The 22216-nt window shown below is 32.6% G+C and overlaps 1 long non-coding RNA gene across 6 annotated transcripts in view; it reads right to left on the minus strand.

Moving 5' to 3' along the window:
- The window catches only part of LOC150031294 (uncharacterized), a 47309-nt gene extending 26226 nt beyond the window's left edge, over positions 1-21083 (minus strand). The window contains exons 1-5 of one of the 6 annotated variants that reach the window (XR_016525978.1): positions 20993-21083; positions 19161-20608; positions 18675-18734; positions 18081-18151; positions 16473-16634 (exon numbers count right to left, since the gene is read on the minus strand). This is a non-coding gene — a long non-coding RNA (uncharacterized LOC150031294). The other 5 variants (XR_016525980.1, XR_016525979.1, XR_016525977.1 and 2 more) reach the window with 5 other exon arrangements.
- Between the last annotated feature and the right edge of the window lie 1133 nt (positions 21084-22216).

Here is a 22216-nt window from a genome sequence, read left to right on the forward strand (position 1 = left end):
CGATTTGGTCTCTATATTTCAAGACTTATACTTTTAACCTCAATTTTTCATTAAATGCTCATTTTTAGTTATTGGCATTAATGTCTATTAATTAATTTAAAATAATTATGAAGTGAATTTAAAATTTAATACAGATAAAGATAGTAAAACTTAACTAATTGTAATTCTTTGTATTCTTTTAAATTAAGTAATAAACATTAACACCAAATACAAAAAGTAAGTAGCTAGTAAAAAATCGAGGTTAAAAATGTAAATCTTGAAACGTATGGATCAAATAAAAACAAATTTCAAATCTCAAGAGTAAAATCGTTACATTTTGAAACCTAAATCAAACACTGTCCAGCTTTCTTGCCGCTCTCTCCACTCTCGCTCTCAAATTTTCTCTTCCGTCTCGCTCTCTCCAGCTTTCTCGCTCTCGCTCTCGCTCGCTCTCGCATGCTCTCGCTCCCGCTCGCTGCTTAAGGCTTTTCACGTAAGGGCTCTCGCTCCCGCTCCCGCCCGCTCGCGCTCGCTCGCTTAAGGCTTTTCATCGTAACGGCTCCCGCTCCCGCTCGCTCCCGCTCTCGCTCTCGCTCCCGCTCCCGCTCGCTCTCGCTCTCGCTCCAGGTCTCGCTAAGTAGCCCTCTTTACTCTCGCTCTCTCTAACTTTCTCGCTACAATTCTCGCTCTCTCCAATTTTCCTTCAATCTCGCTCTCTGTACTCTCGCCAGCCTCGCTCGCTGGGTTTCTCGCTCTCCAATTCTTCAAATGCAAGGATTGCACAACTTTTATTCTAAAGATTTAGATTTAGCGATATTTTAATTCATAAATTTTCAAATCGACATTTTAACTCATAATCATAATGTTTGAATTTAATAGCATTTTAGTGACTTGTAAGGTTTTCAGTATCAGTGTGGCTAATGAGAGCTAACGTGGCAATTTATTTTTAGATTTAAATTCTATTTTGGTCCTTAAGCTTTGTATCTTGTTTTATTTTTATCTTTAAACTTTCAAAAACATTCATTCTAGTTCATTTAATTTGGTCTCTACTATTAAAATTCTATTAACTCTTAAATAGAATAGTGAGATGACTTGTATTTTTTGATAATTATGTTACCAAATAAGTTAGTCATGCGAAAAAAATCTAGGGGTTCACATTTGAATTAGGTGGTAAAACGATTTTATAAGGCTTCAAAAGTCATTTTGGGTTCGAGATTTTGGAAGTTTCACTATTTGAACGCGTTGGTCATTGACATTTTACTTTACATCCATATTGCTCAACCCATGTTGAATGTAATTTCATCTTTAAATAAAATTAATCCTTAAATGTTAACATAATATTAACTCCAATGACCATAATGAACACTTTATAAAAGTTCATGGACAAAAACAAATGTTCTTTAAAGTTTAGGACCAAAGTAGAACAAGGTTAAAAGTTTCGGGACCAAAATAGTACTTACAACTTATTTTATTAAGAAATTAAAAAAAAAATCATAAAATATAATTTATTTTTTTATTCTTTCCCCTTCTCCATCCATAGTTGGTCACCGTTGTAGTCTTCATCGCCCCCTTTTTTCTTTTATCTTATTATTTTCTTCTTCTTTTTCACCTTCATCGTCTTTCTCCCCTTCTTCCAAAATTTAATATTATTAAAAAAAAAATAAAAATTAAATGCTAAAAATGGGAAAGTAGGAGAAAGGTGAAGAAAGAAAGGAATAAAATGAAAGAAAAGAAGAGGAAAAAATAGAACAAAGAGAGTATTATGATGTATTGTATGTAAATTGAAGAAATTTTGAAACCGAATTAATTCGGTTCGGTTCGATTTCACTTTCGAAAACCGAATTTGAAATCGAATTGAACCGTTTTTAACTATTCATGTATATTGGATGTTAGTTTTGCGTAGTTTATAGGTCAATCTATTCATGTTTATTGTGTCACATGTGCATGAACCTAAGCTATTTATTAAGTATTTTATGTGGGAAGTTTTTCAAATCATTATTCGATTCATAATTATTTGATTTTTGAAACTTCGTATATAAACTCTATTTCCACACATGAATTTCTAATCTATTTTTAATCATGTGTTTTAAAAAACTAAGAAATTTTTTAAAACTAAAAATAAATGGTTTTCATAAATGCGATTTTGTCCCCACCCGCCCTATAGATATCTCCAGATGAAACCCATAATAGAGAATTAGGAAGAAACAAACATAAATTTAAAAAAAATGTGAAAACGAAATCATTATCCAAAGAGGTTTAAATAATTAAAATAAAAATTTATAATATTTTATCAAGTTAATTTTTTTCCTAAAAAATCAATTAATGACTAAGAAGATAAAATACTATTATAGTACTTATTCTATTTTATTAAAGGTATATTTCAAATGTTACACATTTAGCTTATAAACTTTCGATAACTTTTTAAACTTAATTATTGTCACTTTTATCAAATTTGGTAAAATAAAAACAAAAATTTTCATAGAAAAATACACGTTATAAATACTAAAATTAAAATGAAATTTTGGAAAAATAAATGTGTGGTATATTTCCAAGGAAAGTGTTGTCCACGCGGGAGCCAAAGCGCGTAGATAAGGTTTATCTCAGCTTTGGATTAAGACGGTTGCTTGCGAAAAGACCAATAATTCGCTTTAAAATCACTTTTGGTATTTAAACTACGGTAAAACTAATAATTCGCCTTACATTTAATTTAATTTATGTATTTGAAAATCTATAACAATCTAGTCTTTATTTTGAAATCAAATTATATTAAGGCTCGACAAAATTCATCTACATGGATAGATCAATATACTAATTAGACATCCAATATGTTTATAAACTATAAAATCAAAATTGTTAAATAATAAAAACTAGCATTAATTTGGATAGAATATTCTTTTATGACGTATATATTAAATTGTTACAAAAATTAAAAGTATGTGAACTAAAATATTACAAAATCAAAATTTACATACTAAATTGTTGATTTCACAAAATCAAAAGTGATTTTAACCTTCAATGTAATATCATGTAAATCAAAATTTATATACTAAATTGTTGCTTTCACAAAATCAAAAGTGATTTTAACCTTCAATGTAATATCATGTACTTACTTAATGACATGTATGAGAGTAATTTTGAAATGATTAAATTAACTCTTATAATTTTCAAAATTACTCTAAACAATCCGTCATGAAAATTGTATATAAAAGTATAAAATTAAACATCAAATTAATTTTGAGTGATTAAGAACATATTTCACTGTGATTTAATAAAAGTTATTTTACAATTTCAATGTACGATTCACTTATATATTCCACATATACTAAGAACTCACAATATACATAGCAAGTTGACAAGTATTTTTAAAGCTTTAAATTGGAAAACTGAAAAATAAAATAAATTCAAAAAGAAAAAAAATAAGGACAATTGTTTTAAATAAAAAATTGCTCGAAATATTTTTAAATATAGCGGCTTTGACTGTCGATCAAGTTAAGCTTGGAAATGATGAACCCAACAAATCTCCACGTAAAAAATTGTATTTTTGTAATTTTTATTAAACTTTACTGAGGAGAGAGATGTTAAGAAGAAAATTAAAAAAAAAATAAAAAGTTACTATTTTAAAAGGGAAAACGATTTGAAAGAGGTATAGAGTTGAATTGCATGAGGCTACAAACAGAGTAAAAATTCTGACCCGATTCTGTTTCTTCTCTGTACTAACTCCATAACTGCTCAAAAGTTGGATTAGGTTCATTTTTTTTTACAAAGAAATAAAGATAAATTATTAATTATTTGGTTTTGATTCTCTTTGATTCCTTCTAATTGTATGATTTCATTGCAGATTTTCTTACAGGAAAGCCTGCTGCTACTCTTGAAATGTTCCCTTCTTGGCCAGTAAGGTTTCAACAAACCCCAACATTGGTAAAACTCTTTAATACCCATCTCATAAAATTTAAAAAAATTAACTCATTTTCTTGTTTTTGAATTGTCAGAGAGTACAGATTCTATGAACAATACTCTCATTAGCAAAATAGAATTGGAAATGGAAAGTGAATCACCAATGAGTAGAAGAAGAGGATGTTCTTCAAATCAAGAATTGTTATTTGATCAAAATCATCATCATCATCTTCTTCAACTTCTTCATCTTCAATCAGAATTTGAAGATGATGTCTTGAGAACAGAACAATCATCACAACCAAATCAATCTCCTCCCAAAGAAAAGGTTCTTTTTTGTTCATTTAAATTATTCTTTTTTTTTTTTTCTGATCCCAATAAATTAAAAGGAAATCCAATTCATGGGCAGAGTTCTTTTTTCTGACTTCTGGCAGATTTTCTGACAATTAATTGATATGAAAATAGAGAGAGATATAAAGAATCTTTATTACCATTGCTTTGGCTTTATAAAATGACCAAACTGTTCTCATTCTTCAATACATAATCAAAAAATTACCATACGAATTATGGAAGAAAACAATGTGTTTTGCTTTCCTTCTCAATTTGATAACACTCAAACTCAACAACAATTTCATAATCACAATTCTATTTCCCCTCAAAACTCTGTCAGCAATCTATTTTATCTACAATATTACGATATTAATATATATTTGAGAAAGCAAATAATTTTATCTACATTTGCAAGTTATATTACAATATAAATAAAACTAATAAATTTAATGGATTAAACGATGAAGTGACAAGATGAGGACCTAAGTGGAAACTAACCCATCTGATGATTAGCGGGTCATGCAGTCAGTAGGGCCAGAGTCGCATCCAACATCAACCATTAGCATAACCATAAGATTAGACTGGAAGCATAACTTACACCTAATTAAAACTTGATTTTAACGTAATCGTGAACAAACATAATGCATGGGCTCCCTGGTAGAGAAACGTGTTCTAAACATGTAATGCAATATAACAATTAACATAACCATGCAACATAATAAAGGTACACTACCATAGAACGTTTGCCCTTACGTCATCATTCTTTGTTTGTATTCAATTTTAGGGTTTTTCCATGTATCTATAAGATCGTGGCCAAATTCAACGCATAATTCGCGCTTCTGTCCAAATCTCGCTCACTCTGCTCTTAAAATCTCGCTCTCTCCCGTTTTCTCGCTAGGAATTCACTCGGTCCAGCTTTCTTGCTGGAAATCCCGCTCTCTCCACTCTCGCTCTCAAATTTTCTCTTCCGTCTCGCTCTCGCTCCCGCTCTCGCTCGCTTAAGGCTTTTCATCGTAAGGGCTCTCGCTCCCGCTCCCGCCCGCTCGCTTAAGGCTTTTCATCGTAACGGCTCCCGCTCCCGCTCGCTCCAGGTCTCGCTAAGTAGCCCTCTTTACTCTCGCTCTCTCTAACTTTCTCGCTACAATTCTCGCTCTCTCCAATTTTCCTTCAATCTCGCTCTCTCCAGGGATCTCGCTCTCTGTACTCTCGCCAGCCTCAATCTCGCTAGCATCGCTCGCTGGGTTTCTCGCTCTCCAATTCTTTCTTCGATCGCGTAGCTCTCTTCTCAGAATCTCGTTTTCTCCAGTTTTCTCTCTCCCACTTACTCGCTCCCGCTCGCCCTTGATAAAAATTTCCAATTTCCAATTTATTATATATTTTTTTAATTTTTTTTCCTTCTAAATTTCCACCCCTTTAAATAAAATTTCATCCTGCTTATTATTTGACATTTAATTTCCTGTATGCGTACAAATCTGGGTCGTTACAATTTTTCTATAGGTTATTTATTTAGTTTCCAAAATCATAAATTTTGAATATTAAAAATATGTCTAAATAGAAGTTTCGAATCTCTAATTTTTTAGTTAATAGTATATATTTTATGTCTTGTCTAAATAATCCTCATTATTGAATTAACTAACATATATATGATCATTAATTTGATAATATTATTTATATTAACATTTAAAAAAAATATATTATATTAAACTTATTGCTTATGTGACAGTAAAAATAATGAAAACAAACTTTCGGAAGACAAGAAGAAACTTTAATTGGATTTAAGGTGCTTTTTATTCCCTCCATTAACCTCATATTAACTATTTCACTCATATTTAGCTTCGTTGTTGAAATTTTAGTAATTTAATTAATTTTTAAGTGTGTAAAATTTAAAAATAAGTCATTTGAGAAAAAAATTAGAGTATTTGACAATCACTCAAAATAGCTTTTTAAATCCTTTCAAAGTATATATTAAACAATTTCTTTTATTAAAAAATATATTTTAAATAAAAATGACTTTTCTGGAAAATATTCTTTTCTTTGGTTAATCAAAGCATCTCTAATTTGTGTAATAGATATTTATATTATTTTTTTTAAAAAAATATATCTTTGGTCCATAAGTTTTAAGTTTAGTATTTATTTGGTTCCAAAGTTTAGGTTAAAAATTTTAATTTCGAAACATTATGACCATATTGGGGAAAAAAAGAACTCAACTTGAAAGTGTAACCTAGAAACTAAATGAAAAGTAGAGCCAAATTTAAAAACAAAATAAAATAATTTTTTTTTTCTCTTATTTATTTATTTATAGTAATATCTTGTAAGAAGGTGAAAAAAGAGAGAGAAAAGAGGAAAGCTTATTGAGGTGGCTGCAAAATTGAAGATAATTCTTAGAAACTGACTGCGGGCAGCACCATCTAGCCGGTCAGTGATCGTAATGCAAACAGCAGAAATTTGACCGTTATGTTTGAAAATATGTCAAGTCAACAATCTTGTTCTTACTAGTCATTCTCCTTCATCTCACAATTTTATTTTATTTTATTTTATTTTTGGAAGGTATTGTAATTAATTAAAGTGTGGAGTGGGGAATCGAACCTCAGACTTCGAGATCGATAGTACAAGCACTATGTCAACGCTCTTGTTGATTTCACAATTTTATTTTATCTTTTTCTATTTCAAATAAATAAAAGAAATTCCATTTTCATTGGTATGATAATTAAGAACATGTTTGGTAGATAATCTGATTTTTTTTTTTTTATGTTTATAGATTTTCCGAATTTAGCAAATTTGTGTTTAACAGACAATTTGAATTTTGATTCTGAAAAAAGTTTTTGGATATTGTGATCCAAATAATGCAAATTGTAAAAAATAACATTTTTATGTTTTCGTTGTATCTAAGTTTTGAATTTTGAATTTTAAAGTATTAGAATTATATTAAATAAATATAAAAACACTTAGGGTGTGTTTGGAGTGAAGATTATCCTAAGACTATAATACCACCCCTTGTTACAATAGATACTATTTTGTATTCCTTAATTAGCTACTTTCAACACTATTTCAAAATCATCATTTGCTACAGTTTTTACTATTTTACCTTTATCATTTTTTTTATTCATTGCTACAGTGTTTACTATTTCCTTCTCAAACTAAAATAGTTTACCCCTCAAACACATACTATTATAACCAAAACTAAAATAATTTATACCCCAAACACAAACTATTATAATCAAACTATAATAACCTAGGATTATAATAACCAATTAATTGCTCCAAACGCCCCCTTAGAACTTCAGTATGTCATGTCATAAACCCAATTTCTTTTTTGAAAAATAGAATATGTATTATGTAATGTATTATAATATTATTTAATTATAGAAAAAAATAATATAAAAAATGTTAATAAATAAATCAAGAAGGAGTTGTTTGGCTCACTGCGTTGAGTTCATGTCTATAGTTTAAATGTCTCTAAAGTTTGTATGTCTGTGGAGTTCATATGTATGCGATGTTGAGTTAATATCTAAAGGATATCTGGTGCAGTTTTTTAATACATAAATAATCTGTTTGTATGATAATCATTTTTGTTTGAAATTTTTTTATTCACACACGCATGCACGCATTTTTTTTTTTTTTTGTTTAACCATACATATATTGTTGGAAGTTTTAGGATATGAGATTTAGGGTTTACTTTTGGACAATGCATGAGCAATCATTTTACAAAATTATGCATGTGACGTCTATAATTTTTTTTAGCACTTTTGATATTCTTTTTAAAATAAAAACACTCGTGTGTCTAACAAAATTTTCTCAAAAGTTTTTTACATACAAGTTTGTTTGAATTTTTACATGATGAAAGTGATTTTATTAATGTTAAATTCCTATAAAGAACGACTATAAAAATACTATGAACTAATTAAAAATCAGGAATTCAACGTACTGGCATAACTTACGTACTTTTGTGTCAACAAAGGTGTTTTTATTGACAATTTTTTGTGTCAACTTAAATATAAATATTTAATCATGTTTTATATGTATTTTTAAATCAATAGTTACTTTGAAATTTAAATTAAGGTTTTATTCACGATTTTATGTCACAAGCGTCAACAAAACAAAAAATCGTGTGTCAACAAAGCTCAAATTTGTAGTAGTAATAATTTAAAATAATGGTCAAGAGTTGGTGGAGTGACTGCCATAGGAGGTCATCGGAGTTGGCCCTCAATAGTGGTAATTGGATGTTGCCAGAGTTGGCTGCAGGTGGTAGTTGCCAAGTGACTTTCGGAGGTGGTCGCTGGAGTTGGGTGTCAAAGGTGGTCACTGAAGTTGGTCGTTGAAGGTGGTCGCCAGAGTTGAGCAATGAGACATCAGTAGTGACGAGAACTGAGTGTACTATTGGTAGACATGGTATAAAATGTCGGTGACATACGATGTTAGCCTCCCAAACAATGAATTGAGTTCATATCTCAACTCATCTCATCTCACCTCTCCACCCCAAACACTCTCTTTTATTATCAACTAATATTTAATGGATAACTATTAAATGATTATTTAAATTAGAATCCAATTTCTATAGGTTAGATGTTCAATCTTGCCACTACGCATTATCAAAAAAAAAAAAAAAAAAAAAAAAAAAAACTACCAATGGAGCTATTGTTTTATGTTGAATCGAATGTCACAACATATTGCCATTAACATATTTTCAATGGAATGTTAATATGGATATTTTTTTCTTAGTGAATAGAGGTTAAAATTTGACATTTAAAAGTACATAAATCAAAATTAAATGACATCCGAAATATAATAATCAAAGTAATATTTTAACTAATAAACTTGACAAAGCCATAAAAAAAATTTCATGTACATCTAATCAAAACAAAGTTAAAATTTAGGTCAGTTGTAATTATATAAATTCTCTCTTGATCTTCGGAACTTCGAATGACACAAACTTTGAAAAGTCTCATTTTAATAGAGATGTAACTTAGTCAAATTTACTTGTCATTATTTTGCCTAAAATTCATAGCTCAATTTAATATACAGTGAGAATTCATTGACATACTAATGATGTAAAATTCGACAACCAAACATTCCTTTTATGCATTGCATATGGTCAAACATAACAGTAGACTTTTTTCCCTTCCTATTAAAACTTTATTATGTACTACTTTTGAATTAATTATTCAATTTCTTCAATGGCTTAAAACCTTTTCAAATTTTAGATTTTTCTCGATTTATTAGCAATTGTTTCATTTTATATCGAGAGAGCGTAATTTTTATGTCGGTCCTTCTTTTATTAATTCTTATCTAACATTTATGTTAGATGATATAAGATTAAATTTACCTTCACTTACAAATTTAAGCTTTTGAGTCAATCGGTGATTTAAGATGATATTAGAATAGATTTTATCATATTAAATAAGATTAATTTAATTTATGATTAAATTCTAATTTGTTAAACACCATTTGTCGAAAGTGCATTTATCGAAAATTTGGAAGTGTTGTGCTATAAATAAATGAATCGTAATTCAGTTGACATAAGCTTTTACTAATCAATTTTGAAGTTAGAGGTTCGATTTCCTTATTCCACATATGGTAGAAAAAAATGAGAACATAATAAATCAAATATTTTTAATACGTTCATCTATCAAATTTTTCTTCCCATAATAATTTTATAGAATAAATATTTGATTGTTCATGAATGTTATTTTTTCTGGAGTATTTACCAAAATACGAAGTGCACATAATTAAGTGGTAATTGACATGTATGAACCTTTTGTAACAACCCAAATTTGTACGCATACACTACAAGAAATTAAATGTCAAATGTTAAACAGGACGGAATTTTATTTAAATGGGTGGTAAATGTAATACCCTAACCCTAATTTAGAAAGCAGGAAAACAAATAAAATATATAATTAAGAATGAAAAATATATAAACTTAATAGGAAAATCGGGTGGAAATTTAGAATTGGAAAAAAATAAGAAATTTATTAATTATCCAAAAATAATGAATAAGGGGCAGAATCAGGGAGGATTAATTAGAAATTGGACGCTATCTAATTCAGGAGACAAAGGGCCGTAGATAACTTTTTGTTTGGGCACTGCTCATTGGAAAAATTGGAGGTGAATTAATTGCCCATATACTCTTAAAATTTGAAAGAGTTAAAAAGGGGAAGTGGAATCCACAAGCAGTGATGAAGGCAACCAACGCGTGAAAACTAGCGAGATTTGAGAGAAAATTGAAGAGAGCGAAAGTGGAGAGAGCGAGATTGGAGAGAAAATTGGAGAAAGCGAGAGTGGAGAGAAAATTGGAGAGAGCGAGATTCTCAGCGAGACAGTGGGAGAGAGCAGGAGCCACGAGAGCGAGAGCGAGAGCCACGAGAGCCAAACCAGCGAGAGCGAGAGCTAGAGAGTCACAAGATCCAAACCAACGAGAAAGCTGGAGAGAGCGAGATTATGAGAATAGAAAGAGCGAGATTTGGACAGAAGCGGGGATTATGGGTTGAATTTGGCCACGATCTTATAGATTATACATGGAAAACCCAAAATGGAATACAAACAAAGGTGGATGACGTAAGGGCAAACGTTAGCCAAAATTAGGTGTCTTATTAAGAGAAATTCTTAAACCTAAGTAATTTTAAAGAAGCCATGTGTAGGATGAGTTATCACACAGAGAAGAGCTGGAAACAACTATAATAGGAGGCTTTAGGCTGAAAGTTAAACGGATTCTCAAACAAAACTTAGTAGTAAAAATCGTGTGAAAATGGTGAAGTAATTCTGTTAGTTAGAAGGAGGAAAAGCAAGGGAAGTGCTGCCTAAAATTTCCTTTTAAGAGGGAAAGCTCTACTGATTAAACCATAGGGAATAATAAGGAATAACTAGGATCGCAGTCAAAGTAAGTAGTTATCTCACCATCTTTTTAAGTGTTTCATGGTAGTGTACCTTTAATATGTTGCATAATTATGTTATTGTTATGTTGCATTACATGTTTAAAATACGTTTATCGACAAGGGACCCCATGCATTATGTTTGTTCATAAGATTAAATTTTAATTAGATAAAAGTTATGCTTTTAGGGCTAGCAGGGTATGTATGGTTGCACCCCTCTAGTCCAATCTTACTGTAACATCCTACACCTTTTTATTTATTTATTAATAATGTAAAACTTTTCCCTTTTCAGTAATTGTCCTTAGTTGAAGGACATGTTTGGAATTCTGAATTTAAAGTATAAATGCGAGGATTTAAATGTTGTCGTGGAATTTATTCAAAAATTATTCAATTTGAAAAGTTATGGCAGGAATTAATTATTTTTAGAAAAAGGAAAAGAATTAAATAGTATAAAGTGGGTTAAGGAAAGGATCTAATTAGAGTTATACTATTTTCCTTTTATTATTATTATTACTATTATTATTAGTATATTTTTTTAAAATAAAAAGGACCCCCCCCCCCACCACCACCACCTTCTCCCTCACTCATGCGAGCCCGTCCTCCGTTTTCTTCTTCCTTGCCGCACACCCAGCCGCTACACCCTCAGTCGTCGTGCACCTCCAACCGACCACCATTCATCGACCTCGAAGCGTCGCACGTCCGCTTTCAACCGGTTGCACCACTGGATCTAGCCCCCGCGTGCCATCAGTCACCCAGCCATCGACCTCCCCCCAACTGCGTTGCTCGCCATTCGTGGGTTTCGACTGACCAGATCCCACCAGTCAGACCACGCCGCTCGCCGTCGCGTCGTCCCTTTCAGCCATTCGTTCCGTCCGCGAGCAACCAAAAGCTCTCCAGCCGCTGCCGTGAGCCTCCGTCCAGCTGGGCCGCTCGTCCAAATTCCCTCCAGCCACGCGTTCGCCGCCCCAGCCTCACCACTGTCGGTCGCCATCGTCCCTGCACCTCGGGTCCGCTTTGGTCTTTGTCGGAATCTTGGATTAAGGGTAAGTGTAAATTGTTTTGATTGGATTCCTTGAGGATTTTGAGTAGTCACTAGAATTTGGCCTTGAATTATTGGTACACGTCATGTTTTGAATATAGGGAAAAATTTTAGGTTGCTGAAGTTGTCGTCCAGCCGAGTAAAGGGGTAGTCGACGAATCTTGGTGAAGAGTAAGGCTCTAAACTTATGTGGGTTGTTAAGCATGTTGTATGTTTATGAATTTCTCGATTTAAGTTTGATTGAACCATAGACTGCGGCCTAAAATAATTTGCCATGATGTTGAGGTTTGGATCTTGAGGTGTCCTGGTGTCTTTGTTTTGGGTGATTTAAGTTTGATCCTGTGGGCTTTCGGTTTCGTTGGACAAGGAAGAGGTTGAGCTTGCTAGTTTCTAGAGTTTGCGAGTAAAGGTAAGTAATCTTACTACTGGAACTGCCCACGGGCCAGGCTTTAATTGTGTATGCTAGCATAATAAGCGTATGTTATGGTAAATTTTAGCATATTGATTGACAGTATGACCTGAATCAAAGTATGTTCTGGCACGGATTCTGATTTGTTTACATACACACCTAAGTGCTTGATCGTTAGTATGTGATAGTATGTGTTTTCATATGTCGATGTCTGATCTGCTGGTGTTGAGGCATACTTGCATGTTGTGGATTTATGATATAAGTTATACATGGATGATGTATAATATGTTATTAAGAATTATGTGTATGTGATGAAGCCATGGTATCAAGGATTTTTATGTATGTTTTAGAACTGTACAATGTTGAATCATAGCACGTTAAGACTGTGTGAATATCTTCATTGATTAGTTAGATGCTCACCAGTTTGTGTTTCTTTCGGGATTCACGAGTTTGTGTTTCCTTCGGGATTCACCAGTTTGTGTCTCCTTCGGGATTCACCAGTTTGTGTTTCCTTCGAGATTCACCAGTTTTGTGTTTCCTTCGGGATTCACCAGTTTTGTGTTTCCTTCGGGATTCATCAGTTTGTGTTTCCTTCGGGATTCACCAGTTTTGTGTTTCCTTCGGGATTCACCAGTTTTGTGAGCATACTTAACTACAATAGGATAGAACTCAGTCTCTCATCTGTTACATGTACTTATGTGCCATGTGCGGGTATCTAGAGGACATAGATGCCTAGCCTGACCCCAGTGGTGGGGCTACTTACTGAGTATTTCATACTCATTCTTTCTTATGTTGATGTTTCAGGTAAGGGTAGAGATGCACCAGCGATGGCGCAGCGGAATTCATGATCGAGCCACTGGGACTAGTTTGGGATTTATTGTTTTTAATAATGGCATTTAATAAATGTCTCTTGAACTTCTCTTGTTTTTAATTAGCATTTATTTCAAATAACTGAGCGTCGTTTTAAATTTTTTGCATGCATTTATTTTAGTAACGGCCTTACCTAGATCCTAGGGTTCGGGTCGTTACACTTACGTTTATGTTAATGGTTGATGTTGGATGCGACTCTGGCCCTACTGACTACATGACCCGCTAATCATCAGATGAATTAGTTTCCGCCTAAGTCCTTATCTTTCTATCAGGGCGGAGAAATTTACATTAGAAGCATAACCGACCACCACATGTTATTATATGTTTTCAGTCCCAATCATACGTTTTCAGGACATGTTGCATGTGATTGTGCATTTGGTCACTACCCTATGTGAGAAATACTTACTGGGTATATTATATACTCATCCTATTTTTACAGACTTTCTAGGTAAGGACACAGCATAGTGGCAGAACTGGATGTCGCTCAAATGGCCAACCATCAAACTCACTATTATAGGCACATACATTTTTGTATCACTACGCTAATGTTTTATGGATCCTGGTGTTTTGTAAAATAAACTTTTTATATAGTTTTCTACTTAATTAATAAAATCTTAGATATGTTCTTTTGAGATTTTTGCCAAAACTATCTCATGATAGAAAAGTCTAAGTATGCATGTCGTAGCGGTTGGACCATAATATGTAAGGATCCGGTCGTTACACCTTCAGATCTCCATCCCTCATATTTGTTGTACTAAAAAAATTGCAAAAAGTGTAAACAAATAGATATAAATTCTTTCATACAAATATATCGAACATGATTTTCTTAGAACAAAAAACAGGGTATGAAGATTACCTTGATTTTCTTAATATCGTTTATTTAATCATTCATTACTTAATTAATAAAATCTTAGATATGTTCTTTTGAGATTTTTGCCAAAACTATCTCATGATAGAAAAGTCTAAGTATGCATGTCGTAGCGGTTGGACCATAATATGTAAGGATCCGGTCGTTACACCTTCAGATCTCCATCCCTCATATTTGTTGTACTAAAAAAATTGCAAAAAGTGTAAACAAATAGATATAAATTCTTTCATACAAATATATCGAACATGATTTTCTTAGAACAAAAAACAGGGTATGAAGATTACCTTGATTTTCTTAATATCGTTTATTTAATCATTCATTATTTGGTATACTCGTTGACTAAATTTTATCTATTAATAGTTATAAAAAAGGAGATTTTCAAAAAAAATTTAAAAAATAGGGAAACTATTTACACAAAATAATAAAATCTTAATATTCTTTATCTAGCATAGAGACTGACAGAAGTCTATCGGCATAGAAATCTATCTGTGTCTATCAATGTTTTTTTTTTTTACTTTTTCTGTAAATAGTTTGACATTTTTTCTATTTGGAAAATTTCTCAATAAAAAATTATTTTAGAATTTAACCTTTTTTTTTTAATACAACAACATGGGGGATTGAGCAACTTCCAACCTATAGGAATGTTTGAGTTTTTATTTTATAATATTTTATTTTTGATCATTTGCATGTTAGTAAAAAAAAAATATTATAAATTTGTCCTTATAAATTAATAACTATTATGTTATGAATAATTTATTTTTTTACTATTGTTAATATAAACTCTGTTTGAAGAACTACTTTATAAAATAAATATTTAGTTAGTTATGTAGGATCTGTTTGCTTGTGGAAAAATGGTTTTTTAAAAAACTTATTTTTATTTAAACATCCTTCGTGAATATTTATTAAAAAAAAACTTTTAAAAAGTTATTTTAAATACTTATCAAACATTTATTTTTTTTTAAAATGACTTATTTTTTAAATTAAACACGTGAAAATATATTACAAACACACTTTAGTTTATTCTTATCATCAGCGTGAAGAAAATACATCAAAATTATCTCTCTGTTTAAATTTATGCAGTCAGTTCTACATATTTACATTTCATGATCCCTGTAGGACACCCTTGAAACCATACAACGTGCTTCCTTTTGCATGAACCTGTAGGAAATCTTCAACAAAATTATAGAATCTGCTAATTAGCCACAACTTGAACAGAAAACCAAACATTTATTCTTGATTTATAAATGTGGACACAATGAGACCCTACCAAATAGTCTAGAAATCACATTATGCCCTCTTAGTGCTTGGCCACAAAACTAGACAACTCCAATCTTCAATTTCTTATTCATCTGCATCGAACTGGAATCACTTGGCACCAACAGTGTCGACGGTTGGCCGAAAAGATCAGGAAACAGCTTTGTGATCTCATCTGCACGCACATATAACACACAACTCAAACACTCTAAAACCTTAAGAAGTAGCAATTGGCCTCAAACTCATTCTGTAAAACTCAAGTTCCAAACAAAAGCGAGATCTATAATCATAAGAAAAACACAGTAAAAGAATAAACAAAACTCAATGCATGTCACTACTCTTCCTTCGAGACATCAATCAACTCAGAGCTAGGAGGGTCATCGAGGATTTTAAAGGGGTTTTTGAGAATAATCTCCACCAATTGGCAAGGCCATCCAGATCAAAGCTTCTGAGCAGTTTCTTCAGCTTGCTTAAACTGAAAATAAAACCGAACTGTCAATTAATGCCTTGACTACAACTAAGACGTCTCAAAATGAAAATTATGGGAAGAAAGAGTTTCACCTGATCTAGAGTTTCAATCTGATCCCTCCCACTGCATATCATATCAAAACCACCCTGATAAAATAAAAATTCATTTAAATCAAGAATTGCATTCAAATGGCAATCACTTCGCATCGAGACTGCACATATTCACACTAATAATTCTAACAACTGAAAGCTAGAAATCCCTTCAAGAAAATTAACCTGATTGCGATATGGGTAGATAAATTGTGCAGTCAGTTCTACATATTTACATTTCATGATCCCTGTAGGACACCCTTGAAACCATACAACGTGCTTCCTTTTACATGAACCTGTAGGAAATCTTCACCAAAATCATAGAAGCTGCTAATTAGCCACAACTTGAACAAAAAAGCAAACATTTATTCTTGATTTATAAATGTGGACACAATAAGACCCTACCAAATAGTCCAGAAATCACATTATGCCCTCCCAGTGCTTGGCCACCAAACTAGACAACTCCGATCTTCAATTTCTTATTCACCTGCACCGAACTGGAATCATTTGGCACCAACATTGCCGACTGTTGGCCGAAAAGATCAGGAAACAGCTTTGTGATATCATCTGCACGCACATATAACACAATTCAAACACTCTAAAACCTTAAGAAGTAGCAACTGGCCTCAAACGCATTCAGTAATACTCAAGTTCCAAACAAAAGCGAGATTTACAATCATAAGCAAAACACAGTAAAAGAACAAACAAAACTCAATGCATGTCACTACTCTTCCTTCGGGACATCAATCAACTCAGAGCTAGGAGGGCCATCGAGGATTTTGAAAGGGTTTTTGAGAATAGAGGGAAAAGGGAGAGGTTGATCGATATGGTGGGCTTGGACTTCGCTATACACAATAGAAACACGGCCAATCTCCGATGGAGAAGATGCAATGATGGGGGAAACATCGGCATTAGCGATGAAAGGCGAAGACATTGGTAGGAGAGAAATGAAGATGAAAATGGGGAGATAGGTAGAGAAATGAAAGATTGAATCAATGAAAGAAGTCGAAAATTGAGTGTTCGACAAAGTCAAGAAGATGAAGGACGTGACTAGAATAAGAGGAAATAACTTGTGGATGAAATGGATAACACTCTAAGAAGGGATTTCGGTTCTCCAAAAGCTCCATATGAGTCCCTGATGTGAGGATTTGGCCAGCAAGAGACTAGAATTTTTGTGGCTAAAACAACGAGAGAGAAAACACATTTGGTCTCCACGAAATTAATCAATTTGCATATAGATAAAGACCTCCACCAACATTTGATGAAAACCCAACCTTAGCAAAAAGAAAAGGCTTAAAACAAATCCCAACCAAAAACACCTAGAGACTCTAGTGTTAAAGGGACAACCAAGGTAAATGTTTAGAACTCGGCTATGCTCCACAAAACTTACCACTTCAGGCCTAAGACATATAGGAGGTTTTTTGCAAGACATGGAAGGTATTAATAGTTCCCAAAGAACCAACCAAGAAAATAAATGAACTTTCTATGGGATTTTTAGTTTCCACCAAGAAGTGAGAACGCAAAAATAGCAAAACAAATAAATAGGCACTTCACAAGAGGACTGAGGACCCAAACGACTCAAAGAAAACTTTCATATAAACAAGAAAAGAATAAAAATGTACAAAATATTGAATGCAATATAACATGAAAATTGACTAATTTGAAAGTAAACAAGAAATCGAACAAAAAAAAAAAAAAAAACAAAATGAACCAATCACAAAAATTACGTTGTGTACTTATAGAAATGGTGTTTCCATATATTTTGTCTGTAATTGATTCAGGTGCAGTCTGCCCATTACTATAAGTAAACTGAAAAGTCAATGCATTCAAGTCAGATAAACATAGATACATCATTGTTGTAGTTGTCATGGATTATAAGATAAAGGTCATAATTTTCAACTAACATTTTGCAACAAAAACATTATGCTTCATCAAAAGGTTGCACTTTTACCAATAATTTCATTTAATTAAATATAAAGGGCAGTGCAAAATAATTTTTTTTAAAAAAATCACCTTAATACCCCAATCGTATTCAGGTCCACCTAGATTGTGTGACTTGCACTCATTATAAATCCTCCGTTGGCCTGTATAGAACAAAAAAAGATTATGCAAAAAGGCAAAGGAGCATGAGTATAAAATACAAAAAGTTAAAAGTGAATTTTTTTTATCCCCACTTGACATATTTAATCAATTCCAATTCTGATTTGTCAGTTACTAACTTAGGATTTTAATTTGAGATTCTATTCTGGAGATGAAAATACCCACGAACTAAAATGTCATCTCTTTTTCTTTGTCCATGCCGTATAGAATCATAAATCACAATCCTAAACAACTAATCACTCAAAGAACCGATTAAAAGAGAAATAAAATAAGTCAAAAAATAAAGATCAGCTAGTTTCAAGAAATCAAGGAACAGAAAAATCATAAACTCAAGTGTGACATAATATTTGACAAAGACTAATTCAAATATTTTTTAAAACAATGATAAAATAAAGAGCTAGATTTTAAGATAGAAAAATATTCTAGGCAAGATTTAGAGTTAATATGTGACTAAATCACTCAAATTTAATAGCCTGAAGGTAAAAGACTACTACAACTTTTTCATACCTTTTAGTGTGTTCTTCTACTCCGTAACTTGAATTGGGGACAAAAATGAAGTGATTCAGCCTAGCAAAAAAGTACATGATTAACTAACCAAATACAACAGTCGTAACAATTTTTTATATTGTTTAAACTAACATCCACACTAATGATACACACACGCAACACTAATGACCAAGTTACTTTACTAATATTTCAATATTTTAGCTTTAATGACATATAGCTATAAACTAAATAATAATACATGAAGTATCAAATTTTAATAAAGGGCAAACAAAAAGAGAGAAAGAAATAGAAGAAAGGAGTATCAATGGAAATGAGATGAAGAAAACAGAAAAACAAAAAGATATTGAGATACAATCATATGAATGGAGAAAATTAAGCAAGAGATGGAGAAGATAGACGGAGAAACAGAGATAAAAAAAAAGAAAGAAAAAGGAGAAAGAAGAAAAGGATAAAGAAAGACAAGAAGAAAGAAATCAAGTGAAATACCATAAGATGGAGAGAGAAAGAACTAGCCCTTCGTTTCGCCAACAAAGAAGTCATCTTTGACGATTTCTCATTCCTTCTTTGCCGAGCCGCCTCTCTTCGCCATTCGAAGTACTACCTCTACCTTCCCTTTCGAGAACATACCCAGGAGCCCTCCTTTTCCAATAATTAAAAGAAATACCATAAATCTTCGTCTATGATTTTGCCGGCCGGCCCTTTACAAGACAATACTAAGCAAAAATATACACCAACAAAATTAGACATTACAATGAACTTAACACATTACTAATAATTCATGTAAGAATGGAAACTACAAAGAATTTAGGTATCTCACTTCCAACTATGGAATTTGACCCGAGACTTCATTAAAATATCTTATCCAAATTCTGAAAAATAGGTTCGATTTTCATCAATTTGGTTGTGTAAGATACCTATATCTAGATCACCTGCTCCATTCTTCTTTTAGATTTGAACTTGCATAATCAATGGTAGGATTCTGATCTGACCTCCCCACATGACAAATCGAGCGGCGTGAATTATAATATAAGACTGGGAAGGAGATTAAAGGAAACGACATTTACTCTAGAAAGAGATCATATTACCATCTAGTTCCACCATTGTCTTCTTGATCACAGGCTTGAACTTACTTGCCAAACGAATTCTACCTTTAGAAAGAGATCATCAAATGATAAATATTAAACTAGACTTCATGAAGATGTTCTATCAATCCAAAGCCTTTCAAAATTGTTAAGAGAAAAGATACTCCACTTTTATCCTTGTTTTTCTGATCTTACATGCACCTTGACTAGTCTTTATAGTATTGTATAAGTAACTATTAAGTTATTTGGATACTCTAAAAAAGAAAAAAATAAATAAACTTTTAAGTCTCATCAACTAGAAAATTGTTGTCTTTTTAATATAGATTGGAGAGTTTTTTTCATCTTTCATTTTTTTTCTTCTAGTTATCTCCATTTGTTCTCATTTTGGCTGGATAATTGATACTCTGTTTATCATTTCCCTTCTTATTCCCCATAAAAAATATTCTATAAAAAAAATTATTAACGTGTTATTCAAGAAAACATGAGAACAGGAATGCACGTTTTCATGAAAAAATCATACCGTGTCTCCTCTCCACATCCATTAACGAAGTCAATGCAGTTTCGCCAGCCATCCAATCTTCAACAGAAGCAGCCAAATTTCCTACCCGGTATGCATAACTAGTAAGTAATAGAAATGAGGAAAAAATCTATGGAGGAAACTGATATCAAGAAAAAGAATGAAAGGTTAAAAGGTTAGAGACTAAAATGATCAGGAGGTACAAGAAGTGGGACAGACAGATCGATGATATTGGTCCAGTTTTTCCACTCTGGAGGAGAGCTCCAGCAGTGTAACCCAAAGCATAGCAATAAGTTGAATCAAAGTTCGTGGGTAAACCACACATCCCTTCGTACCTATAAGTCAAAAGAAGAAATAAACAGAGATAACACACAGAGCACTAACCAGCAAAGTATAATTTTTTTCGTATCATCTCATGGCCATTCGCTCGTACCATTGGTAAGTTTACATTTGAAAGTCAAGTAGCTGTAAGCCTAACCCATCACTTGATTGGGCATTTTCTTTACGAGTTCATAATGGAAGTCTAGATACTTGATACCCCTAATTATCAAATATGAATTTAAAAGATCTTGATGCATTTACCAACATGCATGTTTTTGAGATCTCAACTGATTTGCCTACTACCCAAGTGCTAAATATAATATGTGTTAATCACTAAATTATTAAATAGGAGCGTTTAAGTAAAACAGCAAAAGTTCAAGCACGAATAGAATAAGTACCCAAAGAAATGTGACTACCCCTTGAATTGGCCGCCAATTATATGCACCTTGTTGCCTTCTCTTTTCCATCTCAATTTCATGGAAAGACATGTATAAAACAAAAAGAAAAAACAATCACTTGGACAGGAGCGTTAAAGTAAAACAACAAAAGTTCAAGCACGAGTAGTAAGTTTCATTTTCCATAACCTATCCTCATCTATAATATTTATTTTTCCATAACCTATCCTCATCTATAATATCATGGGCAAGAATTTCATTGAGTTCCGAAATAAGCTGTTGCACCTGTAGAAAGCGGGTTATAAATGATATCAGTTCAAGAATGACATATTGATCCCTTTAGACTCTCTCTTTAGACTCTCTCTCGAGTAGCTCTTTAGACTCTCTCTTTAGGTTCTCCATTTTCTTTATGTTGTGCTCGACATCCCTTTAGAGCTACTCGAGAGAGAGAGTCTAAAGAAAGAACCTAAGATTTGAAAGAGCTAAGTTAGAATCTAGACTCGAGAGAGCAAGATTAGAACTGCATAAACAAAAGATAAGAACCTAGAGAAAAATTCTGTTTGCCAACCTGCATCGCATGCATCCTAGAGATAGGTATGGTATTATGTGGTCGCCTTATATGTGTATGCATCATTTTTTCATCGCATAAATAAGAATAGAGGCTTATGTATAGGTCCTATAGTCTTATCGCATATATCGCATGCGTTCTAGCATTAAAAGTCGTAGCATTCGCATCAAGAGATGATTTACTATTGTATGTGTGTTGCATGATCGCATAGCATGAACACATCCTAAGAAGTGTTAGCCGAAACTCTTCTCAACCCATTCACCGCATACTCATCGCGTCTTCCGTTTTATAACTCTTTTCGAATTCCGCTGCATTTGTTTATTTTTATTACCACAAACAACATTCCCAATAACTACTTGATTTATTTGGTTACCGCAAATTGTTCTGAGAAATTACCACCGCATATTTTTTCCCAAGTCCCTGTGTTTGACCCTGAACTTACCAAGAAACTCAGTGGGGTTTTACTTGAATTCCACTGAGAAAACTTAAGTGCTCAACGCATTTTCATCCATAATTCCACCTCATAAAATAACGCATCAGGTGCCATGGATGGGCGGTGGAGCTGACTCTCCCGAGATCTAGCTCCGATCGTAGGCTTTGGTCGTTTCTCGGAATGGAAGAAGGAGATGAAGATTCTCAAGCCTTCTTCTCACGCATTT

The sequence above is a fragment of the Benincasa hispida genome, unplaced genomic scaffold (assembly GCF_027475165.1).
Source record: "Benincasa hispida cultivar pf3 unplaced genomic scaffold, pf3_genome.v1.1 HicScf1320, whole genome shotgun sequence".
Taxonomy (NCBI): Eukaryota; Viridiplantae; Streptophyta; class Magnoliopsida; order Cucurbitales; family Cucurbitaceae; genus Benincasa; species Benincasa hispida.